A 21,710-nucleotide genomic window follows, 5' to 3' on the forward strand; every position below is an offset into this window, starting at 1 on the left:
TTCTCTCTTTCTTACCCCCCCCCCCCCCGAAGATACTGGGACGGCTCCGGGCCTGACCTGAGAGCTCCAGGACACCCGAAGCCTGCGACAGAAGCTCGGCGCCCTCACAACACAGTCTGGTCCCTTTTCTTTTCTTGTGTTGGGGAGTGTTCTTTTTGTTACTTGTAAATAAATAGGTTTTGTTTTCCACTTTGCTCCTCCGAGGAATTCCTTCCCGAACCTGGTGTTGGGGGAGGGGTGGTTGGAGGTTTGTTTTGTTTTGGGGGGCTCCCTTTTGGAGATTTCCCCCTAATTTGTCCTAAACCAGGACAATATAAGGTTGGTAATTTTCTCCATGAGTCATAATCAAAGTCACAGGGGTCTCTGAGCCCCCTGGCAGGGATCTTGGCCATCCTGGACAGCCAGAGGGATGTGCTGGGTTCCCACACCGCCACTTGGTTGCCAGCAGGTATTTAGGGACTTGTCCACTGCTGACTGACTGCAACACAGAGCATGGGATCAGCTTGCCTGCTTCTCTGAGGGGCTGTTAGCTCAAAGATGCTCTTTCAATAGCTCCACCTGCTCAGGATTAAAGATGGTCTGATTTTCTTATCTGCAAAATTGTTTATGCTGTTGTTCTTTAGCCGGTTTCTGGGTTTTAAAAAACTACCCTTCCATAGGTGTAATATGCTCCAAAAATTGCTCATGTAATGAAGCTTTTTGTTTTGTAAGACAGAAATGGTAGTGCACATTCATTTCAAGAAACTTGAATTTCAGCACTGTTCATAAAGCGGAAGATAGCATTCCAAGGTTTTCTGCTGAAAAAGGAAAATATCTTTTTGACCCTTTTGTAGTTAAAAGAGAGGTCAAAAAAAAAGGAATGTTTGCAACTCTTCTGTCTTCTCTATTAATCTTAGCTTTAGACTTTGACTCATAAACAAGCACGATAGGGTCCTGAACCAGGATTAAAATGGAAGGTTGTTTTCAGAACTGGTATAGAAAAGCACTTTTTCATTTTGTGTGTGAGTGTAAATGCCTTTAAAAATGAATAGAGCCATTCGTCTGAAAAAAAGCAGTATTGACATTTTTATGGAGTTGTTTTTGGAATGATCCAATGTTTAATATTAAATTCAACATATGGTTGTGGTCAAATTGTGCTCCTACTGTGTAAAATGTATGAATAACAACTCACTGCATTCTCCTGGCCAATATATGGAGAGAAGGTTGATTAATTTAACTAGTATCCCTTAATCTCCTGCCTTGGCTTCCATCCCGTTCTGCAAGGGTTGATAAATCTTACATCCCCTGAGGAGTATTACAATTCCTAATAGTCTTGTGCTATTAGGAAGAAGCAAGGCTCAACTGTACCAAAACATCCAGCACATGAAACTGTATAAATAATTTAGCTTTTCCAGTTTAATTTTTTTACAGCTTTTCTTTGCAGGCTGAGATAAGAGATATTAGTTCAGTCAACTGTGAGTAAATAAAATAAAAAAAGGAAAATACTATTCAGAGGAATTATATGAAGAGGTAAGGCTGTTCTCACTGCTTGCAGCACCCTGTTAGCCTGTCGAACTAAAGTAATTCATATATTTCCCTTCCTTTAAATAAAAATATATTTGTTTTGGAGTGGATTCTCTCTCAGGACCATCAGCTACTTTCCACATGGTATGATGTGGCCAGAATGGGAGAGTAAGGCACTGATTTCTGCAGGAAGTGGGATTCCCTGTCCTACCACAGATTTTCTGTGTGAGTGTATGCAAATCACTGCATGCTTTTGGGAAGGCTCAGACAAGCAGGCAATCTTCTTAAATTGTAGGAGTTCCTCTGAACCAGGTGAGCCAGAGCACTTGGCTGTGCTCATAGTTGTAGTCCACAGCAAATTCAGCTTAGCTTCACTTACAGTGAAGGAAATTCAAGATAAATAGTACAGCCTTGCATTTGCTGTAGGCTGAGTTAGCGCAAGGACAGCCACCATGTGTCAGATAATGCACATTGAATTATTCAGCTGCAATATCTTGGACATGTGACTGAGATTTATACTCATTTGTAAACTACCTTGAAGGAGAGAGCTGAAAGGATAAATACATTTTTAAAAAACAATGAAAAGGACTGTCAAAACCTCAAAACCTAGGGCCACTATTCAAGAGAGAGACACTGTTCTCATGCTTGGGAAGAAACAATATTAGTCATTTCTCAATAGAGATGCATTTTTTTCCCCAGCACACAGCAAAACCTGGCAAATTAGCTGATTGTTTTCCTATTAACTAATATAGGTGATGAGTATTTTGCTTCAGGAAATATAAACATCTTTTGCATAAGATTGAATCACCTGCAACAGGCAAAGCCCTATTGTCTCCATTCTAGCAAAATTTCTGCTGAAATTAGTAAAATTTTTAAAGGACTTGGAGCTGGCAATACATGTTTACAGAAAATAATGTTCTGACTTCAGTAACAGGTTGGACTGAATAAAGGTAAGAAAACAGGGCTTGATTCATATTTTATATAAAAATTAATGCTTTGAATTCTTATCTATTATTAAGAAATTTTTCTTCATACATAGTAAATTAATTCCTATCACATCTGAGATAAGCAAATAGGGTTATAACTTTGGGCGAAAAGGTACTAAAAGGATTCGGGATGAGCATCAACTAATCAGTGACCATGTGGTGGTGTCTGGTGCAGAAGTCATCCTTGTAGGGGTTTGGAGGATTTGGACTGGCTCTCTTAAATAAGATGTGGATGCTGTGTGCCTATGGTCTGTCCATGTGTCTTTTCAGGTCCCTCCTGACCCACAAAGCTTCATCCAGGGGGTAGCAAAGGGCAAAGAAAGGCTTAGTCCCAGTCCAGCAGCAGTTGTGTCCCATCACACCCTTGTATGACAATGCCATAGCAGGTGTGAGGTGCAATGCTCCACAGTGAGGTTTGCTTGTTTTGGGACAAATTTTGTTAAACTATGGCACTTTTCAATCCCATGAAGAGCAGCCAATTGTGGTGAATATCATGTGAAATACGTGCTTTGAAAGCTCAGCCTTATGCAGTTTTGTAGGGTTCAAGTGCAAAAAATTCTCTATGGAAAGAAGGAAATGGTCCATATCCATTGGAGCACGTTCATTGAGGCTCCTGTGACATCCAGGGGTACACTGGGATATTGCAGAGGTTTATACATAAGAAATAGTGTAGGAGGATGAGTCCATCAGTGTAAAGAGGGAAACTCCAGTCCATTCTCTCACATTTGCTTTCAGAGACCCAGAGGACAATCTGTCTGTCAGAGAGACTGAGAGGACTTGGTTCCAACATTTGTACAGCCCGAGGGTGTGAGGACAACTTCAGGTCAGGTTTGACACAATCCAGCTGGCTGCCATTTGGGTCCACCTTTTACAACCATCCTGGTAAGCTCCCCAGACAATTCAAAATCCCTCTGGACACACTTCCATATGCATTTATTCCTGCTGCCAAAGGCTTGGCCCAAACCCCTGCGATTTCCCAGAGCTGTGTGACTGGTTATACAGGGATCCCTGGGTGAATCCAAAATTAACTCTGTCCAAAAGCCTCAAAAAGCCTGTCTTACCCCAGACCTCTCAAGGAGACACTTTGATGTGATGTTCAGGTTCATGTTTTTCAAAAAACAGAATGCAACATTTCCAATCTAAACTGTGGGATGTAGAACTAAATATCAAATTGCAGAATGGTTTGGGTTGAAAGGGTTGTTAAAGACCATTTTGTTCCAACTTCCCTACCTTTTTTAGGGACACCTTCCACTAGACCAGCTTGATCAGAGCCCCATCCAACCTGGTCTTGAACACTTCCAGGGATGGGGCGTTCACAGTTTCTCTGGGCAATCTGATCCAGTGCTTTACCACTCTCACAGTGAAGAAAAATCAGACTCTTGTTCCTTTAAAAAATACAGATGTATTTATTTCCCTATTCCTAGTTTCATGTACATTGTATTTCATATGCTTTCTGTAATAACACCACAAAAGACTTCATAAATGCACTAGTCAGTGGGGAATGCTGTGCCTGCTTGTGATTTTACACATCTTTTCTTTAAGCCAGAAAATCTAAATGTAAAATGTAATATTCAGAGACACTGAAAGGGGGTTTGTGGTGCTCTCTGGAGGATGCTGGATTCATAAAACAATGAATGGATTACCATCATCGATAGAGTTAGTTTTTCCATCTGTGGCAGACAGACAATATAACGTGCTTCATATTAATAAACCACCCAAATATAATTCATTGCAGGTTGCAGCTATAAATCAGAAATAGCCTTCATTTTGTTCAGCTGTCACACAGAGAGTCCTGGGGCTGGGGGCTGTTTGTAGGGGGCCAGGGGGGCTGCAGCTCCCTGACCTCTCCCTGCAGAGGGAAGCATGTCTCACCACAGCTGTCCATGGAGACAGGTCCTGTGGCTCAGTGCCCTGTCACAGCAAAATCCACCTTGTCACCTGCCACCGTCTTTTGTCCTGCTGTGACAGAGATGCAAAGAAATGCTGCAGGAATGGTGCAGCGCAAACACAAGCAAGGCGGCCTGCAGCAAAACCCCTCAGGCACCCGAGCTGCTGCTCCACTGCTGGAGCTGCACGGGGCTGACCTGGACACAGACCCAGCCAGAGACAGAATAGCAGAGGGGAGAATAGCACAGAATAGCATATTTTCAGCTGGAAGTGACCTATCATGATCATCTGTCTCAGCTGCCTGACCAATTCAGGGTGGACCAAAAGATGGGAATCAGTCCCAGGAATGTGCAGATATATCCTGACATTTTGGTGTTGTTACACAAATTGCTTTGTACCTGATTGGAGTTCCATGAAAGCTGACAAGGGTTTTGTTCTTCCCTCCCACCCTGACCCTAGTGGAAGCTCTTGCAATCACTTAACCTCTCAGTTTCCCTATCTCTCCCCAAGAAATTGAGATAAGCATGGATAACTCAAAGAGGTATTATGAGCATTAATTAGTTAACATTTGCAGGGCATTTTGAGGACAAAAAATGCTGAATATTGGCATTACCACACCTGGCTCTGTGTGTGTCTCTGTCTATGCACAAAATGAATACCACACTTCCATAGGTAAAACTTACATATCAGGTAAGCTTCATGCCTATGCAAATAAATCTTCAGGCAAATCAATTTTCTCCAGTAATCCTCAGGCAACTTGCAGAGAAGCAGAGGCAAAGGCAGAGGGCAGCAGAAGCAGGGGGAGATGCCCTAAAGAGAGAAAAGAGATTCAGAAGTGTGTGATGGGGGAAATCTGGAGAGGGGAAATCTCTTTCTACAAATGCATATGAGTATGCCCTCCTGAATCACAGGCCACAGGCTGTGCACATGAGAATAGAGTTATTCAAAATTCTTTTTGCATTATGATTTAGCTGTGCATTATGTTTTATGGTGAGATAACCTCATTGTTTTGAGATTTTTGGTGTGCACTATAACAGCCTTTGTATGGCAATAAATGTAACTCATACATTAATTTTTGGCATTCCTCATATATTCATTCAGTCCCTGGAATGTGCACAGTTTAAACCTAGCACATTGTAACTGAACAAATAGTGGATTAAATGTGCCTGTTTTGTCTTTTTTACTAAGCTAGGTGGGATCAAAGCTATCAGCTTCTGTGCCATAGTTTAATTATATTTTTACTCAGAGTGCCAACATTTTACAAAATGAAATGAAGTAACAACAGGAGAAAGCACAGCATCATTCAAACAGGCTTTAATCAGGTCTTGGAAGGATAATAGAGAGCAATTGAAGCAGGTTTGTTAATTCTGTGGGTTTCAGCCCGTTGTAAAACCAGGGCTCAGAGCTGTTATTTCAGAGATGATCAGCACGGGTCTGTGTGGACCTGCAGCTGCAGAGAGAGAGGCAGAGTGTAGATATGAGATGTGTGGATGCCCACACAGAGGTAGCTGCCACAGGCCAGTGCCAGACCACTGACATAAGGACAAGGAGGTGGCTGATGTGTAGGAGTGAATTGTGCATAGCCAGAGCAGTAAATGATGGCTCCTTTCTGTGCAATTAGCTGTGAGCAGCAATCAGGAGGTGAATAATGCCAATGCACATTCCAGCTATTGCCTTTGTGTTCTGTAATCTTGAGTGCATGCACATTTCTTAACATTTCCTAGACACCCACATCATTCTAAATGTTTGGAAGGTGTGGACTGGGTTTAATTATGAGAGAATTTCCATGTCTGTAATGGGAAGGGGTGAGCCTATGCTGCTTTTGAAATGACTCTGAATATGACTTAGAGAAATGTGCTCACTGTAATGACAGCCCTTAGCAACATGTTGAATCCTCAGGGTAAAATCTTATTCACTGACTACAGATGAAGGTTGTTAAGGGAGTAAGGGAAAAAAAATGCAAAAGCAAATTTTTTTAAAAAAAAGTGTGGAATCAGGTAGCTTTTCTTCTCCTCTTTGGAATCTGAAGTGCTTGCAGGAAGTGCTGTAATAATTATTTCTTCTAACAGCTGGCACTTCAACCTTCCTTCACACCAGGGGAAGTCAGTACTCAAGGGCTGGAAAGCGAGGTGGAGTCTCAGGGGAGCTTTTATCGCTGAGGATAGCACTTTCATGCCATGTTTGGGAAAGAAAAAAAGGATTAAAATGCAGACTGCTTTCTGCATGAACCACCTGTCTTTCTCAGGGGCTTTTTAAAAAGATGGACCTTGATTAGAGAGTCATCTGGTTGCAGGGCCTTTTAAATGGCCTTTTGTCTCCCTGCTGGCTTTTGTGGCTCCTGCTCTCCATTCTCCTTGTGTCCCCTCCCTTCAGGATGCTCCATCTCACCCTATGGAGGTTTTGCTCACCCCACATCTCCTCTCCTGTTCTGCCAGCCCTGCAGTTTATAGGGCCTTGCATTAAACGAGACCAGAGACTACCCTGGGATAAAGTAACTCTGAAATAGCACAAAAAGGAACACAAAAAGGAAAAGTAAAGAGAAAGGTGATTTCTTACATCTGGATCCTAACAAGGACCTGCTGGTACCTGCGGCTGTTCCATGGGCACAACCTTGTAGGCAGAAAGAATGTCCAGGCTGTCACCTACAGTTTGAGATTTTTTATGTCTTCATTTTTCTGATATTGCTTTGTAAACATCAGAAATTTCATCTGTCAACTTCATATGGCTCCCTGTGCATATCTGTTTTGCCCCAGCCCTTAATTGCATGGCCATCTATTATTTTCATTTCTCTGTATGGATAATTATGAAATAGTTCTTTTTATCTCCTTTCTTCAATGTATGGCTCCAGGCTCTATTAATCACAATCTAAAGCCTCAGCTGAATACATTGTTATTAAGTTCCTCATGTGGTTTTTATGGTGCTCTTTCTGCAATTTGTCAGTTCTTCACAAACATCCTGAATTTATATTCACAGCAGCCCTAGCAATTAAGCATATTATTACCATCATTTTACAGATGGAGAACTGAAGAAAAGATAAATTATAGACAAAGCTGTCAAAATCCTACACTAATTTTTGATGACCAACTTTAGACACCTAGCCTATAATTTCTCAGGGGCAATAGTATTAAATAGACAATCTGCATTCTAGTCATCTACCCATGTGCTTCAGTCTTCTGAATTTCTGCAAATCATACCCAGTAAGCTGAGAATAAAAATGTTAGCAGCTGACTCTAATCCAAAATGAGCACTGTGGCAGGGGTAGGGAGATGGTTTGAGTGCCTTGCACGCTGTTGAGTGTTGAGTTGTACACAGACAGCTAAAGGCAGGAGTTTGTGCTGCGAGTCTGCATCTGAGTGGGGCAGCTGAGCTCCCAGCAGAGCCAGCAGGGCCTGGGGAGCTGCTTGTTCAGCCCTGGCTGCTGAGCCCAGCCCTGCTGAGGGCTCTGTCCGTGCCCTGACCCTGCTGGGATGGGGACACTCAGCTGACACAGACACACTGAGCTGGCAGGAAACCCATTCATCCACCTGAATCTGCAGCCAAGCCTCTCCTCGGTGTATTTGGTAATGAAAATCTATAATTTCTACAATATTCTTCCTTCATCTTTTCTTTGGTACCTTGCATTACCTGCAGCAAGCTGAAGCTGGGGCACCACAGACACTTTTCCATTCATCCCAAAGTTCTTATTCACATAACACCACCCACACTTGCTGAGCTTTTAGCACTCACTCACATGCAGAGGAAATGGGTTTCCTACTGTACACAGGAATGTGTTTCTCATCACACTGTTCATGACTGGACAGTATGCACAATGCTGTGTGCTCTTACCCCAGAGCTCCTTTTTGAGAAGCCCTGTCCTGACACTGTAACTGCACAACTGCAGCTCTGTTTTTTTTAGCTGAATCAAAATTTTAAAGTATTAATCCACTGTGATGTTGACCAGTGAGAATGCAGCTGAAACCCTAGAATGGATTTTAATTCTACTAAAATTATTTTTCCTATTTTTAATATTTTAATTTTTTATATCAGCCAAGTGTTCATTTATCTGACTAGTCCATTAAATAAACTTTAATTTATAATAATTGAGCAATCTCTAAGTATCACATAGCATAATTTGAAGTGTCACCACGACTAGGAGAGTTACCAAAGTGGTGGTGTCATCTACAGAATGATGTACAGGCCTAGGAAAAAAGGAAATATGCTATTCCCAACTTTGTCACAGACTTTGCATGTGGATATACATTGACTAAATGCAGATTCCTCTGCTGAAGACATCTGCATCTGGCTCAGTGGATAGTCAGCAAAGCACGAGTCAATAGAATCCAGGGGCCAATTCATCCTCTCCTAAATTAGGTGTCTGAAATAGGGCAGATGATTGGCACCCTAAAAGGGCATATTTGTCTCCAGTGACTATACATCCAGCCCCAGGGGCTAGCTGGAGTTTAAATGTCTACATTGTTGATTTCTAAAGTCAGGTGAGATGGATCCCACCCTCTGTATCCCCAGGGCAGTTATTTCATCTCAGTTTGCCTTTTATTTCTCTTTCTGAGTGAGCTAGTGTAATACCAGGAGCAGCAGAGTAGAATTAACACAGAGCTCTGCCTTGACTAATTAGTTTCTCAGTAGGGCTGTTTTATAGATCACTGGGGTATCTCTTCATGGCATGATGTTGTGGGATATAGAAATACTCTAAGAGCTATTATAATAAGCCACATGGTAAAGCTCAGTTAATTACCAGCATCTTCAATATACATGGGAGCTCCTGTTGCCCTGTAGGTTCTTTTTCTTATGAAAAAAAGACCTTAAATGATATCAGTGCAATTTCAATGTTGGAACTTTCATGGCACCAAAGTTTTTATATGAAGCATGGTGATTTTTTCTTAGCAGAAATCCACCATTCTTATCTTACCTCCTTTCTGTCTCCAATTTATTTCTTTGTCTGGTAGACACTGAAGCAGGAAGCTTCAGAAACAGAAGCCTTGTGGCAAGCCAGAATGAATAATAAAGCTGAATTCTGGGGATATTGCCAGGGAATGTCATACAGGATGCTCTGCACCAACAGCTCAGGAACTACAGGTGGAATGACAAGATTATATGCTGCCAAGCTCTAAGGCAAGCGAAACAGAGTCAGCAAGGAAGCAGAGGGAAGCTCCAGGTAGTTACAATTTACCCCTTTTTTGAAACCAGGAAAGTTGTAAGCTGTTTGACTTTAGCTGTACCCGCACAGTAACCCTGGACAGCTGCCACTCTCCATGGAATTTCTCTTCTGAACTCACCTAAAGACCAGTGCTGCATATATATTTAATTCTTTGTGTTATTGCACCTATGGAGATTTCAATGTTTCCTCCTGTTTTTATTTCCAGATAGGACCTGTTCTCTTCTGCCTCCTGCAGCCCTCTACATGCTGTGCTCCATGTGGGGTACTGCCAGGACCTACCTGGGAAGAAGAGCAGCCATGAGCTCATCAACCTGTTCAGAAATTCAGGGTAGACTTCTCCTTCTTACCCTCAGTCTAAATGTCAGTTTCCTTCACCTCTGCTCAGAGTTTTCAGCACTTGCTGCATAGTTCTGTTGCATTCAGTGGGAATATCCTTGGGAAACATCTCCAAATTTGGCTACGAGAGGGATTGTTTTGGAAAGTTGGAAGCATAATCCTCAGCTTGACCTGAGTGTCAACTCAGAGATAAATAAAATGAACTCTTACTTTGTTCACTATGAACTGCCAGGATTATCCAGACATGGCTGTATACCTGATAACTTCAGAAATGGGCACCTTTGTTTTAAGAGAATAGGCACGTGTAAGATCTTTTCATGTTTACCTTCATGAATTGTAAGTCAATCTAACTTAAGACTTGTTGCAAATTAAAACTAAAAAGACCAAAGAAGTATGAAGACTTGAATCCAAGGTAATCAAAAGATCAGCCAAGAGCAGTAGAAGCTGATCTTACCCTTGCATGACCTTTTTAAGTGGTTTTATCACCTTGCAGCAAAGATTTTCCATGACACAATGTGTGTGGGTGTGTTCATGGTGTAGAGGTGTCAGAATTTCACTTTTGTTTAGAAAGAAACAAGAAAACATTGCATTTTATATTTTCTTTTATGGTAAGTGGAAGATAAATTCACTGGCCAGTGTTCTTATACTGTGTCCCGATTAGGAATTTGATTGTGGACCTGTCCATGGAGAAACTGCCAGACATTTCTTTAGAAAAGCACCTGTCCTTGCTCTGCACTTGGGCAAGAAACTGAACACCATATTTCACTTAGCTTCCCCATCTTTGCCCCTTTTCTGTCAGCAGATGAGAGGCAGCCCCTGTATGGAAGATAACTGAGTTTATGTTTTTCATGCAGGGGTCTCAGTCTCTTGTAATGGCACTTCATTTGTTGGCACTTCATTCATTAAAGGGAATCTAAATGATAGTCTAAACCACTAAATTAGATTCTAATTTCCAGATGACATCATTTTGGTGAAGCACAACTCATTCACAGGGCCTTGCAAAATGAGACTGACTATAAACTTTAAATACTGCCAGAGTGAGACATATATTGCAATAGCAACCATGATGTAGGTTAATAAAATAGCCCACAGTTGTGTGAATCCAATCATAGACTCAAATTTCCTGGAAAAAAACATTCCCACACTTGCACAAATCCACCTCTTTTTTTTATTTTTATTTAAGTTTGACCAGTATCCACATGAGACACCAGGCAAATGTTTACTCTTAACTCTCTCCTGAGGTGAACAAGACTGACAACATGGGGAACTAGAGAAACGTAACTTGTCAGTGGCCTGAAACTGAAAAGATTTAACAGGCTCACAATGAACTTGTTTTTGTTATAAAAAAGCCTGAAATGAAAAGTAGATGTTTCCAGAATTTCCTGTCAGAAAACAAAAATATTTTCCCGGTGTATGAGTCAGGAGCTGGTCCACTCCAATGGCTTTTTTTTTTTTTTTTTTTTTTTTTTTTGTTAAGTGCTGATTCTTCCATGCTGTTCATATTGGAGGGGGAGGGATGCAGGAGAAAGGAGAAGAGAAAATCAATATGTTCTTATGTAAACTCAGCTGGACAGCAGCATAATACAGCAACTAGCCAAAAACACCAGAGTGGATTCCAGGCTTCTGTTCAAAGAGTAATATGCCATTTTTCTGGGTTGAAATTCAGGTGACTGAACAGATGCTTTTACCTTTTATTTATGACTATTGCAATGCTATTCCATTCCTAATTTTATTTTTGGTACCTGAATCTACTGATTCTAATAGGAATTAAGAAATTGAATGTCTGGTTTTTATTCTTATTACACAGACATGACAGAGAATTTTCTATTTGAAAAAAAAAATTATTCTGTAATTACTGTAGATTTGTCTAGAAGAAATTTGTCTGTTGGGTGCAAGAGACACATCCCAATGTGCTCCAGTTTGTTTACCAAAGGATCAGGTCTTTTGTCAGAGCAACTGGTGATCTATTGCTGTTTTCTAAACTGACTAATTCAGACAAGAAGCTCAGACTTTTTTCACTAATAAACCAGGGAACTCTAACTTGAGACATCTATGCTATAAACACACCTAATTAAGCAAGCCATCCTCAGCTTCCTGTGACAAGAGTAGAGCAGAGTGGGTATTTACAGGGATTTTGAATTGTGATGAGTCAGCCTCATGAGAGGTTCCACTGACTCAGTCTCTGTTGGCTGCAAAGGCATCCTGGAGTGAGCAGTTCACTTGATTAGATGTCTCAGTAGAGGCCTCTGCATTTAGAGAAGATGAATCCAAGCCTACGTTTTTAAAAATTCTCAATTGATTTTATCTTCCATTGTTAGAAATTTGCTTAAGTGATTAAAATTAGTCTTGAACTTGCTTTTATCCCAAATAAATGCTCTTCACATCAGAGAATGGTTTATAATAATTGATCAATTTATAAATGTTTGTGTTTTGCAGCACAATATTAAAAGGCACTGATTTCACTGTTTTGTGTGAAGAACATCTCTTTCTCATTGCCCAGGTCTCCATGGGATGGGAACATTTTCTCAGGCAGCTGTGTTAGAAAGGTGAGCTCACTTTTCCAAAATTGGCAAGCAGAAAGTTTTAATTCTTTATGTTCTTTGCTACATTCTTTGCTTTAGGGAAGACTGCTTCATCTGTTAATTGGATGTATGATATAAATATTTTACTTTAAGTCCTGTGGTAGAAGTGATGTCTAAGAGTATTTAGGAATACTACAGGGGAGTATTTATAGATGTTTACCATAAGATTATTGGAAAGGCTGCAAAGTCAGAAGCAATATGACCACATTACTGAAATAATAAATTAAGGTAGACCTTTTTCTTTTCCTGTCTAAAGAAAAGGAAAGTATCCAATCGTTGACCACTGCTAGAGACCCAACACCTGAGCATTGGTTGTATTTCCAAAAGTCAATGGCAAAACCAATGATGTCTCTACAACCACGATTTCAACCAGTATTTTCCTATATTCTCTCATACCTGTGGATGCATTTTAATTTGTTGAGCAGATAATGGTAATCAATGAATATTGAAAGAATGCCAAACACATTTGAAATGCATATTACTAGGCATCGAGTAATTGCAATTTCTAGTCAAATACAAGGAATACATTGCTCCTTGTTCATCCCCAATCAATGAAGATTAGCCACAAAGAGAAATAGAACCTGCTTGCAACGACTTTGATAAAAAGATAATGACTGAAAACATTTTGAAGTTCCACAGCTGTTTTGCTATTTCAATTACATTCAGATTAGGAATAATATTAATAATTTTAAAAAATTCACAATCATTAGCAAAGTTTAAACAAGTTTTAAATGCTGGGCTTGAGATGAGTATTTCTTTAAAAATTAGCACTTTTACAGTCATGTTGGCTTTTGACCTATTTATGAAGTTTTGTCTTTAGGAATCAAGACTGTTTCATTAAAAAAAAAAATATTTGTTCATCACATATTCATGAAGCCACCAAACCCTTCTATATGTACCATTTTAAACAGGTGAAATTCTCAGAAACACCTTTTTCTTCCATGGTAGGCTCATTAAAACCTTCAAGGAAGGTCTCTGCTTGCAAAGGCTGCCTTTCTATTACAGTCAGAGTGAATTCAGCCCCAAATTTTGTATTGAGACTCACAGCACCCTGGTCTTCTTCAGAGCAGGGATCAGCTGTGCCCTGTGCCAGCACTGCAGTTAGCACAGTTACTGGGAGATTATTCAGGCACATCTGTCATTTGTGGACCCTGAGAGCCAACAACTGGTTGAACATCTGGTGTTGGAGACAGGAATTTACTTCACAAAGCCACAATCTCGTTTTTGATGACTGAGAACTGCTAGGAGGAGGTAGGATAGACCTGACCAAGTGAAGCAAAAATGTTTTTGTCAGAGGCGGGACAGCCCAGTGAGGACAGCCTTAAACTGGGAACAGTGGGGAAAATGAGATGACAGCACACAATCAGGTGGGGAAGTGGCAGACTGGCTGATGTGGAAGGAGAGGCCACAAAATCAAAATAAAAGGATAGAAGGCAGCCCACTGTGACCATATAGACACAAATAAAAAAGTGTCAGGATCAAAGCATTATGAGGGGAAATGATCACTCTTGATCTGGGAAAGAAATGTGCAGCACAAAAGAGCAAGCAGAGGGAATGAGAGGTCTGTATGCAGGTGCAGGGCTATGGCATAGTCCTGGAATAGAGCAGACCTTCAGCAGAACTACCCAGCTGTAATTATCCAACTAGAAATGGTAATTTACCAGATAATTGTGCTGCCATTCAGACGGACCTGGTGCAGATGGAGAAATGGGACAACAGGAACCTCATGAAGTTCAGCAAAAGGAAATGCTAGAGGCCTGACCCAGGAGAGGAAAAACCTTTACACACCTGGAAAGGGAGTAAAAAGCCTTACACAGCTGGGAGCCAGCAGTCTGGAAAGCAGATTGGTAAGGAACACCCTCCAGCTCCTGAACATGCTCCATCAGTGCTCCCTTGCAGCAGAGCAGCCTACTGGGGGGCTGCATAAGGAAGAGGACTGCCAGAGGGATGAGGAGATGGTCCTTCCCCTGTGCTCAGCACTGGAATTAATAAATCTGGAGTGCTTGGCCCGGTGCTGGGTTCCTCACTACCAGAGAGACAAGGACACAGAGAAGTGAGTCCAGCACAGGCTCACAAAGATGTTCAAGGAAAAGCTGAGAGAGCCGGGGCTGCCCAGCTTGGAGAACAGAAATCCAGGGGGATCTATCCATGGGTATCAGTGCCTGCTGGGCCAGGAAAAAAATTACAGAGCCAGAATTTCCCCAGTGGTGCTCAGTGGCAAGAGAAGAGGCAATGGGCGTCAGCTAAAATAAGAGGAATTTCGTGTTAAATTAAGAGGAAAATTTTACTGCCGGGGGTACAGGGTGTCATAGTCGTCTAGATCCAGTTTTCCAGAAATGTTTTGGAGTCTCCAGCACTGGAATGATTAAAACCACAGCTCATCACTCTGCACATTTGTTTTCATGAATTTAAGTAGTGGATGTTCAGCAGCTAGGGAAAGTAATTTTCACAGTGGTGAAGCCATAATTCTGTATAATTTTTAATTGCTGAATTCCATGCAATTCAGGAGAGCAAGGTACATAAACATCTCTGAAAGGAAAATTCATGGGTGCTAAAATGTGAATTTGGCTTTTTCCACCACAGGCCTCCAAAACACACTAAAATGCCATGTAGTTTTGACTAACTGGAAGCAAAAAGAACTGATACAGTAGTATGCAAATGAAGCTGAAGGAATAATAAATAAGCTTTCTAGTTTTAGGTGTATTCTCTCAATGGAGCCATGTTTATGGAAATGCATCTGTCATTGGAAGTCAAATTTATTCCTACATATTTTACTTTAGGTCTATTTTTAGCAATAGATGCATCTTCCCAGCACTCAGTCAACAATTATGGAAAATAGACCTGCATTTAAGTATTTAAGAACATGTTCTGTCTGGATAGTTTTCTCCTATAGTAATTTTTTTTCTGAATATAGAAATTATGAGGTGTCTTTAAATATTAAGATTGGGTTTTCTAAGGAGTTTGAAATCATTCCAGCATTTTTTTAAATTTTATTTTAAGAACTTGAGGGGATCCATTGACTTCACTGGAATTACAGATCTAAAATTAAGGACACTATTAAATGCCGTTGTGTCTATTTTTCTCTCCCTAGCAGAAACAATATAAATACACATGTACTTCTGAGTTACAAAAAACTGCATTTACTAAGCATGTAGAAACATTTAGTCCTGGCTGCATGCCCTGATGAGTTTCTAGTGAATTCTAAAGCAAAGCCCTGTGAATATCATTAGAGAGATGAAAAAGGATTTAAAAGAATGCTATTCTAGTTTTGTGTAACATAAATTTCTTCCTAGCTTTGTCTTGGGTGAAGTGAGAAGGCAGGTAGAAATGGGATCCCCAGACATATTCTATGCATAGAGTCCTCACTGCAAAATTAAGTTAAAATATCAAATTTGGCTACTTTTAAAAGATGTGTAATTCGCTGTACTTTATAAACGAAGACAACAGCAAATTATATTTTAGAGAAATAAAATACACCTAACACTGAGTGTAAAAATAGCAACATTTAGTCAAAGTTAGAGATGCAGTGTTTGTGCACAACAAAGACTGAGGATTTTAATGATGCAGTAAAGACAATCTGGTGTATCATTTAGAAATTAATTCTGTGTATGTAGATAATCTAAAACTGAAACATGAGCTACCTTTTCTTATTTGAAGTGGCATTGTGGTTATAAGCAGTAATTACTTAATGCTAATTTGTTTGTAATAGGCATGATTTATTTCAACTTTTATCATTTAATTAATGGAGTGTATATCAATCATATTTTAATTTTCATTCTTAGCTGTAAGTAATATCTCCATTTTCTTAAATTTGGCATTAGGTCAAACAGCACTCGTAGAATCTGGCTCCACACCCCTCAGAATCTCCCTTCCTGGAGGAAATCCTCCTTCTGAAATTTCCTTTTCATTTCCTGTTTTCCAAATAACACAAGACCAGACTCAGCATACTGACTGCCAGACCATGGGCCAAGAAAGAGCCAAGGCTTTTCAGTAACTCACAAGTTCACAAAGCCCAATCCTTGTATTAGAGCTATTTCTGCTGCTTTTAGGGGATTTATCCAAAATCTCAATACCTATTGAAGCTATGAAGTATATTTGGCCTTATTTTCTTATAGGAGCTGACAGAACTTCACATTTTTGAAAAGCAGGTTACATATATTTAAGAACCTATATTTAGACTACTCTTTTTGAAGCCTTGGATGAGATTTTCATTCCAGCTGTGTCAAACTTCAAATTCTCTCAGTCCTTTGATGAATTTTGGCTTGCAGAGACCGGTCAGGGAGGGAAAGTTAGCTTTTCATATGGCAATAATAATCTGGCATTTCTCTTGCATTGGGTCTAATTGACTCAACTCATCTCACAAGAAGATCAGGCCAGAGAACAGAAGGGGCTTCCATTTCCCTTGCAGAGAAGCTGGATTGTAGATGAATTTTCTTGTACATCTGGAAAGTCATGACCCTCCTCCCTTTACCCTTTTCCTTCTAAGATCAGTAGCATTTCTTCTTTCTTTATATGATGTTTTGACTCTGGTAAAATTTCCTGTATTTTATTTTCCTATCTACTGGAAGCAGACTCGTGATTACTTTATGAGAATTTATTCCATCCCACAAGCCTTTAGAGGAAAGGGTTTGCCTACTCTTAGACTTCTCTCACTGCATCAGAAGAAAAACCCACATTCTATTTCTGCATCCTTGGCAAAGGTTTATGCACATCCTGCAAATTTTTCAGCTACTGGGCAAGATCTTACTGTTGATTTTTTGTGGTGATTTTTTTAAGCTCACAGTGGGCAGTGTTATGGCATCAAGCCCATCACTGGTGTCTGGGCATTCAAGAGGAAGGAGCTGGGCAGGGCTGTGAGTTTAGACCTTCTCCTTTGGAGGCTGTGCAGGACTTGCAGCCCTGCTGCTTCCTGCCCCATGAGCTGCTCCCTGCCCTGCAGCTGCTGGACCCCTCACACTGGGGAGGTCAGGGAGAGTGTCCTTTCATCCCCCTCTCACCACCTCCTGGTACCCTTACTTTGGATACTCACTCCCACAAATGCATCTTTTCCCACATGTGAAAACCCAATTCATTGGTTTCCTTTGTTGGAAGAGGATTGCTACAAACTAGGAAAAACCTTGAGCAAGATCTAAATCCTGCTTTCTTGTAAAGGGATTTGTGTGTTCATTTTTCAGCCTGTAAAACCAATTTTTCCAGAAGTCTCAGAATCCTTCTGTTAAACAAAGCTATCTCCCTTGTCTTTGCTACATGAACCTCTTCTGTTCCTACTCGCTATTCTGTACTCCATAACTGCCTTTCCACAAAAAAAAAAGAGATATTTAAGAAATAATTTTATTGGTTCAATGCATTCTCAGACTTTTATTCTCTAATTTTTGTGCTAATAAGCACCAAAATTTGTATTCCTGCTGCCAAACAGGGCTTGCCTTCAGGCACTGGTGTGGTTTATATGCTAAACCACAGTCAGTAGCCTGCGTGTTGCCTGCTAGGTGAAGTCTAATGAGCAGTGTTATTTTTAGAAGCAGAACTATATCCTTTGATTTCTATTGTATTTTTTTATTGCTGGAATAATTTTTGTTTGTCTTGTGCTCTGCAGCTGCATATCAAGCTGAATGCTTTGGGGATTTGTTATTCTCTGCAACAAAGCCTGATATTCCTTCCTGGTCAGTATGTGACTGCACCTGGATCATCTACTGCATTTCTAATGTCTGTAACAGATATTTCCTGTTTTGGGATTCTTTCCATTGTTCTCTGCTTTGAACTTCTCTTGCCTTCTTTAGGCAAGATGTTTAAATGATTGAGGCCTTAGACAGCCATTCCTGCACAGTGACCCATTATTTGCTCTTCCTTTACTGTATGCAATGTACAAATGTGGAGTTTTCCAGGAGCCTTCTCTTGTATAATGATGTCCTATTTTTAAACACAATCTACATCAGTGCCACTACATTACTTTTTTGAACACATGAAGTTAAAGTGATGAGAAGCCTTGGTGGATTAATCTAAATTATTTTACAATTATTTCTTCTTGATTTAATTTAATTAATTAACTGCACGTAAGTGTGATTACAAGTGCTTTGGAGTAATTGCTGTCTCTTCCTAAGTGTTTGTACAGAATCTAAAACAATGAAGACAGTCCTATGAATAGTAATAACTTCAAGGAAGACGATTCAATTGTATATTACTGTGAAATTGTTATGATATATTGTTTATCTTTCCTCTTGGCTGTAAAGTGTGCAGATACATTAATAAAAACAAGTAACATACTGTTACACACAGTGATTTAAAACCCAAAATTGAAAAATTTTGTTTCTTTATTCCCGCAGCAAACACAGAAAAAAGCTTAAAATTCAAAGTAGCTGAGTGTTTTCTAACTCACCTAATGTTAACTTAGGAAATAAGAATACTTTGAATATTAGAGAAGTCTTGAAATTCTTTTCAGATGAGCACTTGCTACACCCTATTAAGAATAAAAGAGAAGGAGAAAGACAAAATGTGCTAGAATAGTTGTGAAGACAGAAAGTATTTAGTTAATGAAAGAAAAAGTCAGAATTAAAAAGGAAGAATGTATCTATATATAGAAGTGATAAGTTGAAACTACAAAGAGAATTGAAGTTTCTCTGGATATAATCACACAAGCTGAATTCTGACAGAGGTATGTGAAATATTAGGAAGATATAATGAATTATGAGTGGTCAGGACTGAAATATTACATTTCTTCAAAAATGGAATTTTCCCTAGTGCAGAGGTAAAAATGCTTTAAGGGCCAGGATCTGAGTCATCCTTTTTTCTTTCCTCTTTCCTCTACCTACACCCCCAGCTGTCAGGGACTTAAGTGGGATTTACTTGTGTGAGAAAAGATGAAAGTAGCAAGACCTAGTATTCTTTAAAATGATCCATCCATCTGACTTTGTCACACTTAATTTATGAAACTTGACATAGTTGGGAAAAATGAAAGAATGGAGTTGTGTTCACCCAGGCTAAACACACGTAGTAAAAAAAATCTAGTAAGAGCTTCGCTTTTTGATTACCTGTAGTAGTCCAATACAGAAGAGAAAAAAACACAGATAAATGATTACATCAAAGATTTTTAAGACAATGTTGTACCTGCTTAAAAGATTAAAAAAAATTTCCAAACTGTATCTGTACCTATATAATGACCAATGATTCCTTTAGTTTTCTTTGATATATAAAGAAATAAAATCTTCAGGTTGCAGGGGTGTAGGAGGGGGGAGGATGAATGAAATTTGTTCTAACCATAGATACATTGTTCAAAAGCTAAACAGAAGCCAGGAATAATTAACACTTTTCATATGTCCATTGATGTATATGGCCATTTACTGCTAGAACTAATACTGCCAACCCATTTCAAGTTCTAAATGCCCCTTCTATGAAAAGGCAAATTACATTTGCCTCTAGAAAACATAAATGGCTGTAATCAAATGGCTATTGTTGAGAGCATGTCACACCAAATGTACATCTGGTTATGTGTAAATGGTGGTTACTGGTTTCACTGGGGTCAATGAGCTTGTCAGGAGCTTTGTGCTGAGCAATGTGCTTTGTGCTCAGCAGAATGCCTGCCCTGGGGAGCAGAACACATGAGATAATTATGTTGTTTTATTAGGTCATTTTAATCACATGTAAACACAGCACAAGTATTTCAAATTCCCCCATGCTTCCACTTAACATGAGAAATGCTCTTTTCCCCATTAACAGCTGGGTGACCCACATTTCAGCCAGGCAATCTAAAAATCCAGCTTGGGGTATAGCATCCATGTAGCTGTGTCCTGGAGTAATTTATGTTTAAAAGGAAGACAAAAATATAGGAGGGCAGAGGTCAGTGAAAATCCAGTAGGATTACAGGCCTTTGCAATTTTGCTGTTCAACCAAATGGCAACTTCCACCATATGTGTTTTCATTCATGTCTATCCCTTGTGCTTGGCAGGGCTGCAAACTCAGCCAGACCCTTGTGAGCAGTACACAGAGCAGGAAAGATGGAACAACCCAGGCAGCAGTGAGCAACAGATTTGTCTGCACAGATTATCCCTTCTCACTTATGCACATGATTGTCTTAAGTACACATAAATAGAATTTTTTCCCCTCCAGCCTTCTGTCAGACTCTCACTTTCACTGTGACCCAGCTTCTAAGGTACTACACATTTAGTCATGTATTAGAGAGAAAAGGCCCTGTTTATCACATCACATGATGGGTTTATGGCATAAAATAGCATCTGGGGAGGGTGTCCTTGCTAAATCAGATGCTGATTGAGGGTAATGCAAACCCATGAATTCAGGAATTACAAGCACCATTCTGCAGAAGAGTGAGATGGGCTGCAAAAAGCAACCCTCAGACATAATATATGAAACCTGACATTGCTGTTCCCCTGTGTGTTTGTCTAATAGCTGGTGTATTTCTTTAGGCCTAGTGACACAGTTTCATTTTGTTGCCATATGCACACGTTTCAGATAGAAAGGAAGCAGGAAACCACTGGCTTGTGGGGTCTAATCTCACCTGGTACACTGAGAGCAGAGGCAATGTCAGTGGAAATGACTTAGTCATGAGCCAGCCAGGGCAGGAATCAGATGCTCCAGTTCACTGCAGAGACAAATGTTTCTGACAACATTTAGCTGGTGCAGACCATCAGTTCCCAGAGACCAGGATTTTCACAACACTAATCCAGCTGAAGCATGGGCTAAAGAAATTTTTCCAAGTGCACCTTGAGTACACAGCCCCTGTGACATAACTAACAGCACTGATAGTGTATAAAGGCAAGTTCCAGCACTGTAAAGCGTGAAATGTATGTGTCAAGTTTATTATGCTTCCCTTGCCTGGAGCTGATTAGTGCAAATTAATATTTCACACTAATCAGCATGAGCAGTTAGCACACAATTTGGATTTACGGAATTCAGCTGATTGCATTAAAAATGTATTTAGGCTATTTTTGCGTTGTGCAAATAGAGCAAAAATATCTGAGCTGTTTCTAGTAAGGGTTTTTTTATAATATTTCTAGTGTTAATATTACCCTTCATATAGCCATATACTGGTGACATGATAGTGGCTCTATGGATATCCAATAGTTATAAAATGTATGGTTCATACTGAATGAAAAATTAATGCTTAGCATTTTTTATAGGCAATGATTAGTAAAATTTTAATTAAAATTTATTTTCAACATACCTTTAAAACATGCAAATAGCTAATAGGCTGTCTGAAATTTGATCCTGAAACTGCTTAAGAAATTAACTTTTCAGGTAAAATAGTTTTTT

General features: G+C 39.9%; 1 long non-coding RNA gene across 2 annotated transcripts; it reads left to right on the forward strand.

The window, feature by feature from the left end:
- Nucleotides 1-35: 35 nt before the first annotated feature.
- LOC141731372 (uncharacterized) lies at nt 36-18,663 on the forward strand. Of its 2 annotated transcripts, none has more exons than XR_012583429.1 (4): nt 36-3,371; nt 9,737-9,859; nt 12,304-12,413; nt 18,043-18,663. It is a non-coding gene; the product is annotated as an uncharacterized LOC141731372 (long non-coding RNA). The 2 variants fall into 2 exon arrangements; XR_012583434.1 differs by lacking the exon at nt 18,043-18,663 and adding an exon at nt 14,134-15,275.
- The last annotated feature ends 3,047 nt before the right edge of the window (nt 18,664-21,710 follow it).

Source organism: Zonotrichia albicollis, chromosome 1 (genome assembly GCF_047830755.1).
Source record: "Zonotrichia albicollis isolate bZonAlb1 chromosome 1, bZonAlb1.hap1, whole genome shotgun sequence".
Taxonomy (NCBI): Eukaryota; Metazoa; Chordata; class Aves; order Passeriformes; family Passerellidae; genus Zonotrichia; species Zonotrichia albicollis.